Here is a 16,664-nt window from a genome sequence, read left to right on the forward strand (position 1 = left end):
CTGGCATGCAGTTCACCGATGAATGCATCTACATGTTCGAGCGTAAAAACCTTCAATTTTAAGCGTAAAAACCCTCAGTTATGATCGTAATCATGCCAAAGTGAGCGTTGGTAACTCTGATGTCTTGTACTACTGATCATAAAAATCCTCAAGTAGTTGGAGCATAGATAGTGATAGATAACAGTGTAAATGTTGATTCACTCTCCACCAACAGCTTCCACGTCCATGCTTCCACGTCCATGTGACCATCATAAAAATAAGGGATTTGATTAAGCGGTTGATTAGGAGAGTTGATTAAGGAAGTTGATTGAGGGATTTGATTTTAATGGCAGTTAAGAACATCATAAATTAAGGGATTTCTTTTTACAGAACATGCGAAAAATATGCATGCGGGACATTGATGGGCGCATCCACATGTTTGAGCATAAACATCCTTAATTTTAAGCATAAATATTGACAGTGGTAAGATAAAAATCCGCAATGTTCTTACAATGGTCAGCGTGATATCACGTTTGACATCCCCATAACAAATGTGCATGAATCCAGGTGGTTACCATAAAAAGCCACGTGAGAGACGTCATATTCATCATCATAAAAATCTTCAATAGAATGCATAAATAGTGTAAGTAGTAGGTATAAAACATAATCATGGAAGGCATAAACATGGATCGGTGGGAGGACGTTGACGGAGGACGACCTTAAGGCCACCGATCGGCGAACGTCTCTAAAGCCACCAGATTGGAGGTGGTCTTCATCGAAGGACGCCCGAAATGTGCCGGATCGAATGAGATCATCACCTTCGGATGCTGACGCGGGTGGTCATCGCCACCATCACCGCTCGGCGTTGGGTGGTTTCCACCGCAGACACTCGCGACGTCGCTCGGCGTCGGACGGTTACCGCCACAGACGCTCGCACCACCACTCTTGCCTCGTGCAGTCACGACCGCCATGACACTCGTGTCTTGGGCGCCAATCGTCGATGTCGCCTGGGGCCACCGCTCGTCGACGTCGCCTCGGTCTGCCGCTCGCCGATGTTGCCTTAGGCCGCAGGAAGCCGTCGTCGATGTGCAGCCATCGGTCGTCGCCGCTCGCGCCTCGAGCAGTTGCAGCAGACACCAAACCCTAATTCCTAGGGGTCTTGGCTACTTTTATAGACGTCCTGATCTAGTCCGGCTCAACCAGATAGCACTGTCTATCCTGAGCTTTCTCTAGTTATTGGAATCCCAGGGCTTATTGAAAGTCGCCTAGAGGGGGGTGAATAGGGCGAATCTAAAATTTAACAACTTAAGCACAACTACAAGCCGGTTTAGTGTTAGAAATATAAAGGAGTCCGAGAGAGGGTGTAAAAACAAATTGCAAGCGAATAAGAAGTGAGATACAAGGATTTGTTTTACCGAGGTTTGGTTCTCGCAAACCTACTCCCCGTTGAGGTGGTCACAAAGACCGGGTCTCTTTCAACCATTTCCCTCTCTCAAACGGTCACCTAGACCGAGTGAGCTTCTCTTCTCAATCAATCAGAACACAAAGTTCCCGCAAGGACCACTGAAAGGGAATTAGGCTTACACCTAGTTCCTAAATAATTTTGGTGGTTGAATTGCCCAACACAAATAATTGGACTAACTAGTTTGCTCTAGTGTACAAGTTATACAGGTGCCAAAGGTTCACACTTAGCCAATAAAAAGACCAAGTATTGGGTTCAACAAAAGAGCAAAGGGACAACCGAAGGCACCTCTGGTCTGGCGCACCGGACAGTCCGGTGCACCACCGGACATGTCCGGTGCACCAGAGGACTCCAACTCAAACTCGTCACCTTCTGGAAATTCCAGAGGCAACTCCGCTATAATTCACTGGACTGTCCGGTGTACACCGGACAGTGTCCGGTGCTCCAAGGAAGAGCGGCCTCAGGAACTCGCCAGCTTCGGGAAACTGCAACGGCTGCTCCGCTATAATTCACCGGACATGTCCGGTGTACACCGGACTGTCCGGTGTAACTACGGGGCAACAGCTACTTCGCGCCAACGGTCACCTGCAACAGCAATTAATGCGCGCCAGAGCGCGCAGAAGTCAGGCACGCGCGTAGTGGCGCACCGGACACTCTACAGTACATGTCCGGTGCGCCACCAGACATCCAGGCGGGCCCAGAAGTCAGAGCTCCAACGGTCGGAACCCTTATGGCCTGGTGACGTGGCTGTCGCACCGGACATGTCCGGTGTGCACCGGACTGTCCGGTGCGCCATTCGACAGATAGCCCCACCAAACGGCTAGTTTGGTGGTTGGGGCTATAAATACCCCCAACCACCCACCATTCATTGCATCCAAGCTTTCCACTTCTCAACCACTTACAAGAGCTAGGCATTCAATTCTAGACACACCCAAAGTGATCAAATCCTCTCCAATTCCACACAAGGCTTTAGTGATTAGCGAGAGAGATTTGTCGTGTTCTTTTGAGCTCTTGCGCTTGGATTGCTTCTTCTCTTCCTCACTTGTTCTTGTGATCTAAACTCAATTGTAACCAAGGCAAGAGACACCAATTGTGTGGTGGTCCTTGCGGGGAAGTTTTGTTCCCGGTTTTGATTTGAGAAGAGAAGCTCACTCGGTCCGAGGGACCGTTTGAGAGAGGGAAGGGGTTGAAAAAGACCCGGCCTTTGTGGCCTCCTCAACGGGGAGTAGGTTTGAGAGAACCGAACCTCGATAAAACAAATCCGCGTATCTCACTTCATTATTCGCTTGCGATTTGTTTTCACGCTCTCTCTCGGACTCATTATTATTTCTAACGCTAACCCGTCTCGTAGTTGTGATTAATTTTGTAAATTTCAGTTTCGCCCTATTCACCCCCCTCTAGGCGACTTTCAATTGGTATCGGAGCCCGGTGCTTCATTAGAGCCTAACCGCTCGAAGTGATGTCGGGAGATCACGCCAAGAAGGAGATGGAAACCGACGACAAGCCCACTATGAGTCACGGGAGCACTTCATCGGAAGAGTCCCGCACCAAGAGGAAGGAGAAGAAGAAGGACTCCTCCAAAGGGAAGAAGTCTTCTTCACATTCCAAAGGGAAGGAGAAGAAATCCTCTTCTCACCACAAAGAGAAGAAGGAGAAATCTTCTTCCCACAAGCCGCATCGAAGTGGGGACAAGAAGAAGAGGATGAGGAAGGTGGTCTACTACGAGACCGATTCTTCATCAACATCCACCTCCGGCTCCGACGCGACATCCGTCACTTCTAAGCGCCAAGAATTCTGAGCTGGTGAAGTTGGATCCTAAGTCAGTGATGATGCTGTTTGGTATCCCGAATCTGAATATTATATCCTGTATGAATTCCACGGCCTTAGCAGAGGTTAAAGAAGCAATGGGCTTGAACTCTATCCATTTAGTGAATTTGTCAATCGCCACCAGTACATGAGTATATCCCCCTTGAGCTTTCTTGAACGGTCCAATCATATCCAGTCCCCAGCATGCGAAAGGCCAGGTTACTGGTATGGTTTGCAGTTGCTGTGCAGGCATATGCTGTTGCTTTGACAAGTATTGGCAAGCTTCACACCTCTGAACTAGCTCGGTTGCATCATTCTTTGCTGCTGGCCAATAGAATCCTGACCTGAAGACCTTCCCGACTAGTGTTCTGGATGCTGCATGTATTCCACATTGCCCTGCATGGACTTCCTCCAGAAGTTGTTTCCCAGTGGACGGAAGAACGCACTTCATGAGAACTCCTGATGCTCCCCTTCTGTATAATATCTCCCCAATGAGTGTGTAGTGAGCCGACTGCCTGGCAATACGCTCTGCCAAGTTCTTGTCGTCTGGTTCTTCTTCGTTCTTTATATACTTAATGATCGGCCTTCTCCAGTCATCAGAGTCTGACTCGGGTTGATCTACGATGTTGCACTCTTCTGTTTGATCCATTGAGATACTCGGCTGCATAATTTCTTGTACGAAAACTCCGGGTGGGACCTGAGTTCGACCGGATCCGAGTTTGGACAGTACATCGGCTGCCGTGTTCCGATCTCTTTCTACATGATGAAATTCCAGACCTTCGAATTTATCTTCCAGCTTTCGGACGGCAGCGCAGTATTTTCCCATTGAATCACTTGAGCAATCCCACTCCTTGTTTATCTGGCTGATAACTACCAGAGAATCTCCGTATACCATCAATCTCTTGACGCCCAGTGATATGGCAATGTTTAATCCATGGATCAGAGCTTCATACTCGGCTGCATTGTTGGAGGCCGGGAATAGTAACTGGAGGGCGTACTTGAGGTGTTCGCCTCCAGGTGCAGTGAAGAGAATCCCTGCCCCTGCTCCCTGCAACTTCAGCGAGCCATCAAAATACATTCGCCATACTTCTGCAGTCTCTGGATTATCCGGTACTTGATGTTCGGTCCATTCTGATACGAAATCGACTAGTGCTTGGGTTTTGATGGCGGTGCGAGGTCGGAACTCGATGTCGTGTGATCCCAACTCGCAAGCCCACTTGGCTATTCGGCCAATGGCTTCCTTGTTGCGAAGAATGTCCCCTATTGGAAAACCAGTGACTACTATGACTTTGTGGTCGTCAAAGTAGTGTCGCAGCTTACGGGCAGTTAGAAGTACTGCATATAATAGCTTCTGAACCTGAGGATATTTTTTCTTCGAGGGACCTAGAACTTCACTGATGAAGTAAACAGGGTGTTGTACCGGATAGGCATGCCCTTCTTCTACTCGCTCGACTACCAACGCGGTGCTTACCACGTGAGTCGTGCAAGAGATGTACAACAGCAAATCTTCAGCCGGTTGAGTTGATGTAGCTCGCCGAGGTGGTTTCAGTACTGGTGGTGTTGTCAAGAATTTTTTCAATGCATCTAGAGCTTCTTGTGCTTCTGAAGTCCATTGAAACTTATCCACCTTCTTAAGCAGCTTGTAAAACGGCAAGCCTTTCTCCCCCAGCCTGGATATAAATCTGCTTAGAGCTGCCATACATCCGGTGAGTCGCTGAACCTTCTTTTGTGACCGAGGAGCTTCCATCTTCATGATAGCTTCAATCTTATCTGGATTAGCCTCAATTCCCTGGTGGCTGACGATAAATCCGAGCAACTTTCCTGCTGGTACCCCGAAAACGCATTTTTCAGGATTGAGCTTCCATCTATATCTTCTTAGGCTGTTGAAAACCAGCTGTAAATCTTCGATGAAGTTTTCCGAATTCTCAGTTTTGATCACCACGTCATCAACGTAAGCCTCCACACGCTTGCCCCAGTGATCGGCTAGGCATGTTTGAATGGCTCTCTGATAAGTCGCTCCAGCGTTTTTGAGGCCGAACGGCATGGAGGTATAACAGAAAGCACCAAACGGAGTGATGAACGCTGTTTTTTCCTCATCTTCTTTTGCCAGACTAATCTGGTGATACCCGGAATAGCAATCTAAGAAAGACAACACAGAACATCCAGCGGTGGAATCCACCACCTGATCTATCCTCGGGAGCCCGAAGGGATCCTTCGGACAGTGTTTGTTGAGATCGGTATAGTCGACGCACATGCGCCAATCCACTTTATTCTTTTTGAGTACAAGAACAGGATTGGCTAACCACTCAGGGTGTAATACTTCTCTAATAAATCCAGCCGCGACCAAGCGAGCTAACTCGGCACGAATGGCCTCTCTCTTGTCGGGCGTGAAACGACGTAGCTTTTGCCGGATCGGCCTTGCCTGGGGGTAGACTTTCAGTTTGTGCTCGGCCAGTTCTCTTGGGACTCCCGGCATATCCGCAGGTTGCCATGCGAATACGTCCCGGTTATCTTGCAGAAACTGGACGAGCGCGCTTTCCTATTTGTCGTCCAAGCTGGAGCTGATGATAGCCGTCTTGCGCTCGTCAGCGAACCCCAGGTTGATTCTTTTGGTTTCTTCAGTCGGCCGCATAGAGGTCGCGGCCTGAGCTTCATTCGCTGGTACCGTGGGGTCCTCCTCAGGCTTAGAGTTCGCCGGCGTAGAAGGAACCGTTGACGTCTTGGTGGTGAGGGCTGCTTGGATGGCCACTCGGAAACATTCTGCGGCGCCTTGGAAGTCGGCGCGCACAGTTATGATTCCTTGCGGTCCTGTCATCTTCAGTATCATGTATGTATAGTGCGGAATGGCCATGAATTTGGCCAGCCCTGGCCTCCCGATGATGGCGTTGTACCCACAGTCGAAGTTCGCTACTTCGAACCTCAGGAACTCGGTTCTGTAGTTCTCCGGAGTCCCGAAGGTGACCGGCATGTAGATGTGGCCCAGCGGGTATTCCCCTTCCGTCGGCACGATGCCGAAGAAAGGAGTGTCTGACTTGTGGAGCTCTTTGAGATGAACTTCCAAGCCTTGGAGCGTACGGGGGAAGGTGACGTTGATGCTGCTCCCCCCGTCCACTAACACCTTCTTTACCCGGCTCTCTCGGATCACCGGATCGACGAGGAGCGGGTACTTGCCTGGATGGTCGAAGTTGAGCCATTGATCCTCCCGAGTGAAAGTGATCGGGTGCTCCGACCACCGGTATGGGGCGGGCGGTCCGGTGATCGCCACCAGTATCTAGCGGTCGTTGAGCTTTTGTTGTCTTTTGTTCTCCTGTGACCCATGTCCGCCGAAGATGACGTTGACCTCCCTGTCAACGCGTGGGAAAGCTCCTCCTCCCCCCTCCTCCTGCCGATGGGGCTGTTGTGGTTCATCTGGTCCTCCCCTCGGTGGAGGAGGCGGTAGAGGTTGGAAGGGTCGGCCGTGCCCGACGGAGTGCTTGAAGTCCCGACAGTTTCGAAGAGTGTGGCGCATGTCCTTGTGGTACGGGCACTGGGCATCGAGGATGTCGTCCAGCGTGCGCTCGCCTCCACGAGGTCCTCCTCAGGCGCGAGAGGCGGGTGGTCCGGCGGCGTGTACTTCTTCTCGAGGCCTCTTCTCCCAGCGTTTGTCGGATGGCTGGTTCGCGTCACGTCGTGGTGCTGCCGGTGCAGGCTTTGCTCCTCCGATGAGATCCTGGGCCCGCTCGTCGGCGGTGATGTAGAGGTCGGCTTCCCGGAACAGCTCCTCGGAGGTAGTCGGCGCCTTTTGTAGTATGGCTCGGACGAAAGCCGAGTCATTGGATCCTCTGTAGAAGTCCTCGATCACGGCCGCCTCCGTGACCTCGGGGATGCGGTTTCTCATGGTCTGGAACCTTTTGAGGTATGACCGGAGAGTCTCATCCCCCCGGCGCTTGATGGATTTGAGGTCCCATGGTTGCGCTGGCTTGTCGGAGAGAGACTGGAAGTTGGCGGTGAAACGTCGACTGAAGTCTCCCCAGTCGTCGATGCAGTGTCGGGGTAAATGTCGTAGCCACTGCAGCGCGTCTTGCCCAAGGACGATGGGCAGATACGCGGTCATGACGTCTTCGGATGCTCCGGCAGCCCGAGCAGCGGTGGTGTAGACGGCTAACCAACCCCCTGGATCCTGCTTAGGTTCATATTTGTCGACATTGGATACCTTGAAGTTGGGAGGCCATTGGATGGCCCTAAGGCGCGGAGTAAGAGCGGATACTCCGCACGTATCCTCCTGTCGTCGGGGATGACGCCTGTCCCGGGGAGGGGAGTGGTGGTGGTGGTTCCTCGACCGTCCCCGGGTGGTGCCGCCAGTTGAAGCTGTTGCCGACTCAGTCCTGGTGGCCTGGCTTTGAGTCGGGAAGCCATGATCTCGGTCATACTCCTCCCGACGGCGAATTTCGTTCTCATGCCGCCGTTCGCGCGAAGCATTGATGGAGCTTCGCGCGTCTCGGCGACTGTTGATGGCTGTCGCAAATCGTTCGGCGGGTGAGCGAGCGGTAGAAGATGGTTTGCCGCCTGAGTGAACAGGCGTCGGTATCCCTCGGCGTCGGGAGTCCGAGGAAGTCCGTCAGCTATCCGAGCTAGAACGCCTCCGACCTCGCTCGGCGTGTTCATAGCTCGGGCGAAGTCGGGGTTCAGGTTGCGCCCGAAGAGCGGATTCTCCCGGCGTTGCCTTGCATCTTGCTCGGCTTGCTCCTGAGTCCGTCGGCGATCACGTCGTCGGGAGTTCCTTCGTTCCCTGAAGACACGTTCTTCCGGAGTTTCCCCTATCTCTGAGACCTCGTCTCGCGAGACAGGTTGCTCCGGATCCCGTTCTCCGGCCGCGTGATGTCGTCGAACGTTCCTGCGTCGGTTCCTCCGTCGGCGGGATTCTCGTTGAGGTGGTTCTTCTCCAGGCGTGGTCGGTTCGTCGTCAGAGATGGCGGGCGACTCCACTCTCCCGATGAAGAGGACGTCGGGGTAGAACGGTACTGCTGTCGTGGCGTCTTTCTTTCCGTTCTCCTTTGAGGTCGGAGGAACGGGAAGAACGACTTGTCTCTCCCTGGTCTCCTCCTTTCTCGCGACCCGTGTCCACTCTTTCGTCGGGGAAGTAGTCGGCGGGGTCTTCCGGGTCAGCGAGCTTCTAGCTCCAGCCTCCCCGGAGACGATCTTTTTCCGAAGAGTCGGAGGTAGCGTCTTTCCAGCATTTTCGGAGTTTGTTGGAGGAAACTTCTTTTCCGGCAGATCCGCGATGCGGTGTAGAGTTCCCTCTTCATCCGCTACAGATGAGATTGTCCCGAAGCAGAATACAGATCCGGGACGCACGGTGATCTTGCTGCGGAAGGTGACAGCCATTGAGCTAGCTTGGATCGTCGACACACCCCCTACCTGGCGCGCCAGCTATCGGTGTTTTGGGTCTGACCGCACACCCGGGGTGGCCCCTCGAGGTGTTTTTAGGAGTAGGACGGTGTCAACGACTGTAGCAAAATGGTTCGTGCCGATCGCACGAGGGACAATGGACAAGATTTACAGGTTCGGGCCGCTTAGAAGTGCGTAACACCCTACGTCCTGGTGAGTATATGAGTGTGGTTACAAGAGGACTCTCTGGATTGAGGGCACAGAGAGTTTACGTGGGTGGCTAAGAATAGAGTCGATCGTTCTGAAGGGGTGCCTCCTAGGCCTTATATATTCGACCGTGGGGCAGTACACGTGGATATGATAGCTACAAATAACTAAAAGATAGAGAACCTCTCGAGTTTATCCTGCGTGATCCTCCCCGACTTATCCTCGCACGGCTTCGTTGCATGGGAGCTCCAGCGCGGGAAAGTCGGGTCTCCGTTGCAGCCGCTTGCTCGACGATGTGGGCCATCCGGGTTTGCACCAATCTGGCCTCATTTCGTTCTCCCTTGCTGGTTGTTCCCCCCCAGGCCCACAAAAGAACGACCTTACGAATTATTGGGCCCTTGGGCCTTTCGTGTGGCCTTTTACTTCTTTAGTGGACCCAGGGGATATCTATCCCCCACAACCTGACCATACTATTTCCAATGTTTTTCTTGTAGATTCTTTAGATTACAATTTGCTTTCTGTATCTCAATTATGTCAAATGGGCTACAACTGTCTCTTTACTGATGTAGGTGTCACTGTCTTTAGAAGAAGTGATGATTCAATAGCATTTAAGGGTGTGTTAGAGGGTCAGCTATACTTGGTAGATTTTGATAGAGCTGAACTCGACACATGCTTAATTGCTAAGACTAACATGGGTTGGCTCTGGCATCGCCGACTAGCCCACGTTGGGATGAAGAATCTTCATAAGCTTCTAAAGGGAGAGCACATTCTAGGATTAACCAATGTTCATTTTGAGAAAGACATGGTTTGTAGCGCATGCCAAGCAGGAAAGCAAGTTGGCACTCATCATCCACACAAGAACATCATGACAAGTGACAGACCACTGGAGCTCCTACACATGGATCTATTCGGCCCGATCGCTTACATAAGCATTGGCGGGAGTAAGTACTGTCTAGTTATTGTGGATGATTATTCTTGCTTCACTTGGGTGTTCTTTTTGCAGGAAAAATCCCATACCCAAGAGACCCTAAAGGGATTCTTGAGACGGGCTCAAAATGAGTTCGGCTTAAGGATCAAGAAAATTAGAAGCGACAACGGGACGGAGTTTAAGAACTCACAAATAGAAGGCTTTCTTGAGGAGGAGGGCATCAAGCATGAGTTCTCATCTCCCTACACGCCACAACAAAATGGTGTAGTAGAGAGGAAGAATCGAACTCTATTGGACATGGCAAGAACCATGCTTGATGAGTACAAGACACCGGATCGGTTTTGGGCCGAGGCGGTCAACACCGCCTGCTACGCCATCAACCGGTTATATCTACACCGAATCCTCAAGAAGACATCCTATGAACTCCTAACCGGTAAAAAGCCCAATATTTCATATTTTAGAGTCTTTGGTAGCAAATGCTTTATTCTTGTTAAAAGAGGTAGAAAATCTAAATTTGCTCCTAAGACTGTAGAAGGCTTTTTGCTAGGATATGACTCAAACACAAGGGCATATAGAGTCTTTAACAAGTCCTCAGGACTAGTTGAAGTTTCTTGTGACGTTGTGTTTGATGAGACTAACGTCTCTCAAGTAGAGCAAGTTGATCTTGATGAGATAGGTGAAGAACAGGCTCCGTGCATCGCGCTAAGGAACATGTCCATTGGGGATGTGTGCCCTAAGGAACCCGAAGAGCCTCCACAAGCACAAGATCAACCATCCTCCTCCACGCAAGCATCTCCACCAACCCAAAATGAGGACGAGGCTCAAAATGATGAAGGAGGACGAAGAGCAGAAGGCCCAAGACCTCGAGCGGGAGATCGCGCTGATGCAGCGCGAAGGCCACCTTGGCCTGCAGCAAGGGCCACCCCTCCAGCAGCGCGCACAACTGGAAGACACGCGCGAAGGCCACCTCGGCTTGCAGCATGGGGCACCCCTGCAACACCACGCACAACCGGAAGACCCACGTTTCCCCCAGCGCGACCGCACCTACCAGCACGCCGCGCCATTCCAAGGGGTCAACTATCTCGACGAGCGAAGTCCCCTGGCGCCACACCTGCAAGTGACGCCTTGGCCAACTAATTTCCGAGCAGGGACCTATCCCAAGTACAACGGCAGCACCGACCCGGCGCAATACATAATGAGTTATCAGGTCGCCGTTGCATCTTTCGGAGGGGACGACGCCACAATGGCGAAGTCTTTCATCATCGCCCTAGAGGGCCCAGCTCTCACCTGGTTCACCAGATTGCCTCTGCTGTCCATTGATTCCTGGAGAAGCCTCAGGGACAAGTTCCTGCTCAACTTCCAAGAGTACCGCCCAGACACCGACGCATTGGCCGAACTCTCGCTCTGCAAGCAGCAGGAAAGGGAGACTCTGCGGGAATATTACCGCAAGTTTCTAGCACTTAAGTCACAACTACCCTCAGTTGACGACCAGATCGCCATTCACTACGCCATCAGCGGCCTTCGCGCCGGCGTCCTTTACAGTCATTGCATCAGGGACCCGCCCAAGAACCTTCAGGAGCTATATCAACTATTTGAAAAGTACGCCAAATCCGAAGAGCTCCACCAACGCAAGGTTGAGTCCCAGAGAAAGCCCAAAGATGCTCCACAGTCCAGCCGCACGTGGACAAGGACTCCGCAGCCAGACTCCGGCCGAGAAGGCCGCAACCAGCAACAGGTGCGCAACATCGTCAACCAGCACCCCGCTGGTGATGCCCCTCGCCGCCAGGAGTATCCCCCCCAGGGCCGCGGAGGTGGAGCCCGCGGTAGAGGCCGGGGACGCGCGCAGCCGCCGTGCCGATTCTACTGTCTCTTCCACGGCGAAGACTGCGCCCACCAAACCAAAGATTGCCCAGAAACGAAGGCCACCAAAGATAGGATGGCACGGGCGCAGCCAGCCGACAACCCCAGAGTTGTCGCACACACTTACCAGCAACCCCCTCCACCATATATCCACGCCCCCGCCCCGCATCCACCGCACCACGCTTACCAACACCATCCGGAAGTACAAATCGTACCTCCCCCACCCCCACCACCACACCAGCAGCATCAAAACATCCCCCATGCTCCAAAGCAGGAAGACTTCGCCGATCAGCCATATCGCGGAGTCATTCACATGATAACTGGGGGGTCCAGCACTGACTTCGACACAAAGCGGCAGAAGCGGGACCACTACCGCAGCATCAACCACGTCGCCGTCACCGACCCAGTCGTGCAGACAAAGTGGTCCCACATACCGTTAACCTTCGACGCACGAGACGTCGACCTACGCAGCGCCCCCCACTGCGACGCCATGGTCATCAATTGCAGCGTGGCAGGCTGGGACCTGCACAAAGTCCTAGTTGACAATGGCAGTCAGGCGGACATCATCTTCCTCCACGCCTTCGATCGCATGGGCATAAGCCACAGCCTGCTCAAGCCTTCGGACAACCCGTTGTATGGCTTCGGCGGCAAGGGCACCTTTCCTGTCGGTAAAATAGAGCTGCCTCTCTCCTTCGGTGTAGCACCCAATGCCCGAAGTGAGCAAGTAACCTTTGACATCGTGGACATGGTATATCCATACAATGCCATCATGGGCCGGGGCTCCATCAATAAGTTCGAAGCAACCATTCACGGATTGTACCTATGTATGAAGATACCAGGTCCGTTAGGCGTCATTACGGTCTTCGGCAATCAACAGACTGCGCGCAACATAGAGCGGGACTTCGTGCCTGGTCAGAGAAACGTGCACTGCCTCACGGCACAGCGCGAGGTCCCTGTGCCCGCCAGCCCAACCAATAAGCAGCACGACAAGGCACAGCTGCAGAGCAACGACGGGACCAAGACTGTCCCCCTCGATCAGGTCGCGCCCAAGCAGACAGTCACTATCAGCGAGGACCTAACCTCGCAAGAAGAGGAGAAACTCCTCTGCTGCCTAACCAAGAATAAGGATGTCTTCGCCTGGTCTGCCCTCGATCTGGTCGGAGTCAGCCGATCCATAATTGAGCACAGCTTGGGAATTGACCCTTCGGTGCGACCCAAAAAACAGAGACTTCGCAAAATGTCCGACGAAAAGACAGAGGCCGCCAAAGCGGAGGTGCACCGCCTCCTGGAAGCCAAATTCATCGAGTCGGTGGCTTATCCCACGTGGCTCTCCAATGTTGTAATGGTACAGAAAAAAGCGGGAAGTGGCGAATGTGCATCGACTTCACCAGTCTCAACAAGGCCTGCCCAAAGGACAATTTCCCGTTGCCACGGATCGACAAAATAGTCGATAGCGCGGCCGGATGCGAGGTCATGTCTCTCCTCGACTGCTTCTCCGGCTACCACCAGATATACATGAAAGAGGAAGACAAGGCTAGCACCAGCTTTATAATGCCCTTCGGCACATATTGCTTCATCAGAATGCCGGAGGGACTCAAGAACGCCGGGTCCACCTTCTCCAGACTTACCAAAACAGTGCTCGAAGGCCAGGTCGGCAGAAATATATTCACATATGTGGACGACATTGTCGTCGCCAGCAAGAGCAAGGAGGACCATCTCGCCGACCTCGTCGAGACATTCGCGAACATGCGAGACGCACGACTCCGCCTAAACCCGGAAAAGTGCGTCTTCGGCGTTCGCCAAGGCAAAATATTGGGCTACCTGGTATCACACCGCGGCATCGAGGCCAACCCAACCAAGATTCAGGCCATCATAAACATGACGCCTCCGCAGTCCGCCAGAGAGGTCCAGCGCCTGACAGGCAGGTTGGCCGCTCTCAACAGATTCATCTCTAGGTCCGCCGAGCGAAGTCTTCCCTTCCTCAAAACACTCTGTGGTGCAAAAGACTTCGCCTGGGGACCAGAGCAGGCGGCGGCCTTCGCCTCATTAAAACAATACCTGACAGAGTTGGCCGTCCTCACAAGCCCCGACTCCTCGCTCCCCCTGTTGCTTTACGTCGCGGCTTCGCCGCATGCGGTCAGCGCGGCACTAGTGCAGGAGAAGACAGTTGAGGATGTGGTCAGGCAGTGCCCTGTTTACTATGTCTCCGAAGTGCTGACACCGTCCAAGTGCAACATGACAGAGCTGGAGAAGATTGCCTACGCAGTCGTTATGTCTTCACGCAAATTGCGCCATTACTTCGAAGCATTCAAGGTCCGAGTCACCTCAGACAGGGGACTCGGCGAATTGTTTAGAAACCCGGAGGCATCGGTAAGGATTGCCAAGTGGGCGGCCGAACTCTCCAGCTACCACATTAGCTTCGAGCCCAGGACAGCCATCAAGTCACAAGTCCTGGCAGACTTCGTCGTCGACTGGACTGGGCCATCGACACAGCCAGACCAGTCCGCAGAAAAGGTTTGGACGATCCATTGCGACGGCACATGGTGCCATGCGGGGGCGGGCGCCGCTGCAGTCATCACATCACCAGTCGGTGTCAAGCACAGATATGCAGCACGCCTCAGCTTCAACCTGGAATCCGACAGATGCACAAATAATATAGCAGAATACGAAGCAGTCATCCTTGGCCTCCGCAAGCTAAGGGCCCTCGGAGTCACCACCTGCATCATCAAAACAGACTCTAAGGTAGTTGCCGGCCAAGTCGAGAAAGACTATGCAGCAAAGGACCCCGCGCTTATGCAATACCTCGCGGCCATCCGAAGCCTCGAGAGACAATTCAAGGGATTCACCCTGCAACATGTTGACCGGGCAAAGAACGAAGAAGCCGACGCATTGGCCAAGGCCGCCGCCAGGGGCGAGTCCTTGCCCTCCGATGTGTTCTTTCATATCATCGGCACACCAGCCGTCCGGAGCCCCGAAGGGCTCCAAATAACTAATGACAACGAGGGCCACCGCCTAGTCAACCTTATCATGACCGAAGACTGGCGGGCACCAATAACCCTGTTCCTGCAGGGGGACTATCATCCAGCCGACATCAGTGAGGCCAAGCGCCTCAGACATCGAAGCCGAGACTTCGCACTGATTGAAGGCCAACTCTACAAGAAAGGGGTCAGTCAGCCAATGCTTAAGTGCGTCACCGAAACCGAAGGCATCCAGATCCTACGCGAAGTCCACAGTGGCACGTGCGGCTCGCACGCAGGGCCAAGGGCCCTAGCTGCTAAGGTGATCCGCCAAGGCTTTTACTGGCCCGCAATGATCTGCGCCGCAAATCGGGTCACAAGGTCCTGCGAAGCCTGCCAGAAGTTTTCCCCTCGGTCAGGCAGCCCCTCGCAGTATACAAAGCTGATCGCCCACACATGGCCTCTCCAGCGCTGGGGCCTGAACATTGTCGGGCCCCTGCCCACCGCTCAGGGGAACCTTAAGTTCGCCTTCGTCGCTGTCGAGTACACCAAATGGATCGAGGCAAGGGCTGTTTCCACAATAACATCAAAAACTGCCCAGAAATTCTTTTGGCAAAACATTGTTTGCCGCTTCGGAGTACGGTCCGAACTAACAGTTGACAACAACAAGCAGTTTGACAGCCAAGACTTCAAGGATTTTTGCTTCTCCATTGGCACCAAGCTTTCCTTCGCCTCAGTCTATCATCCGCAGTCCAACGGAGTTGTGGAACGCGCCAATGGGAAAATCTTCACAGCTGTCAAAAAGATGCTCCTCGATGAAAAATGGGCAGATGGATCGATTTGTTACCCGAGGCAGTCTGGGCGCTGAACACGACTGAGTGCAGGGCGACCGGGTTTACTCCTTTCCGCCTTCTATACGGATCGGAGGCCATGACCCCACAAGAAATAAAGCATGGGTCCCCGCGAACAGTTCCGTCAGCCGTCCCCGACGTGGACGAGCCAACTTCAAAGGATCTCATTGACGGAGACCGAGTCTTCGCTCTACAGGCCCTAAACAAATACCAAGCTCAGACAAAAGCATGGCGCGACCACGCAGTCATCCCGAGGGAATTTAGCGAAGGGGACCTCGTACTCGTCCGAACGGCTCGGACAGAGTCCAGGGGCAAGCTAGAGCCCAAGTGGGAAGGCCCCTTTATAGTCAAGACGAAAGCTTCCCCCAGCGCTTACAGGCTCACAACGCCAAACGGCGAAGACCTAGAGCACTCCTGGAACATTGACAACCTCCGCAAATTTTTTGTTTGACTCATCAGGGCTGATTCGCCCTTGTAATTCGCAAAAACAATCTTATTCTGGTCCGCACTCTTTTCCTCCCGGGGGGGTGAGGTTTTTAACGAGGCGGAGCCATGTAATATATGCCTGAAAAATCCCCCGCAAAAGCATGCGTCGAAAAAAGACCGCGACGACGGTCTTCGACATTCGACCAATACGACGTCACCGCGAGGCTAAACGCTAGCCACCCTCGCGTGCGACAAGTCCGCGCAGAAGTCGCCTAAGGGTGCAGCCGGACTAGCACAACAAGTGCGAAAAAACCGAAGTCTACCGCGAAGACTATCCGCGCAGAAGTCGCCTAAGGGTGCAGCCGGACTAGCACAACAAGTGCGAAAAAACCGAAGTCTACCGCGAAGACTATCCGCGTAGAAGTCGCCTAAGGGTGCAGCCGGACTAGCACAACAAGTGCGAAAAAACCGAAGTCTACCGCGAAGACAATCCACGCAGAAGTCGCCTAAGGGTGCAGCCGGACTAGCACAACAAGTGCAAAGAAACCGAAGTCTACCGCGTAGACTATCCGCGCAGAAGACGCCCAAGGGTGTAGCCAGACTAGTACAACAAAAGCAAAAACGACAACACCAAACCGTCCGTGCCAAGACCGACTATACGCGCACCAGCACAGCATAACAAAACACACCAGACCAAGTACACAACGCCTTCGCAGGCATAGACAAACGAGGGCACACAACCACATCATACAAGCCTTTACACATATACAAGCGAGGGCACCAAACTCTACATCGGCTCAACCTTAGGAATAATTCCCATC

Source organism: Zea mays, chromosome 9 (assembly GCF_902167145.1).
Source record: "Zea mays cultivar B73 chromosome 9, Zm-B73-REFERENCE-NAM-5.0, whole genome shotgun sequence".
Classification (NCBI taxonomy): Eukaryota; Viridiplantae; Streptophyta; class Magnoliopsida; order Poales; family Poaceae; genus Zea; species Zea mays.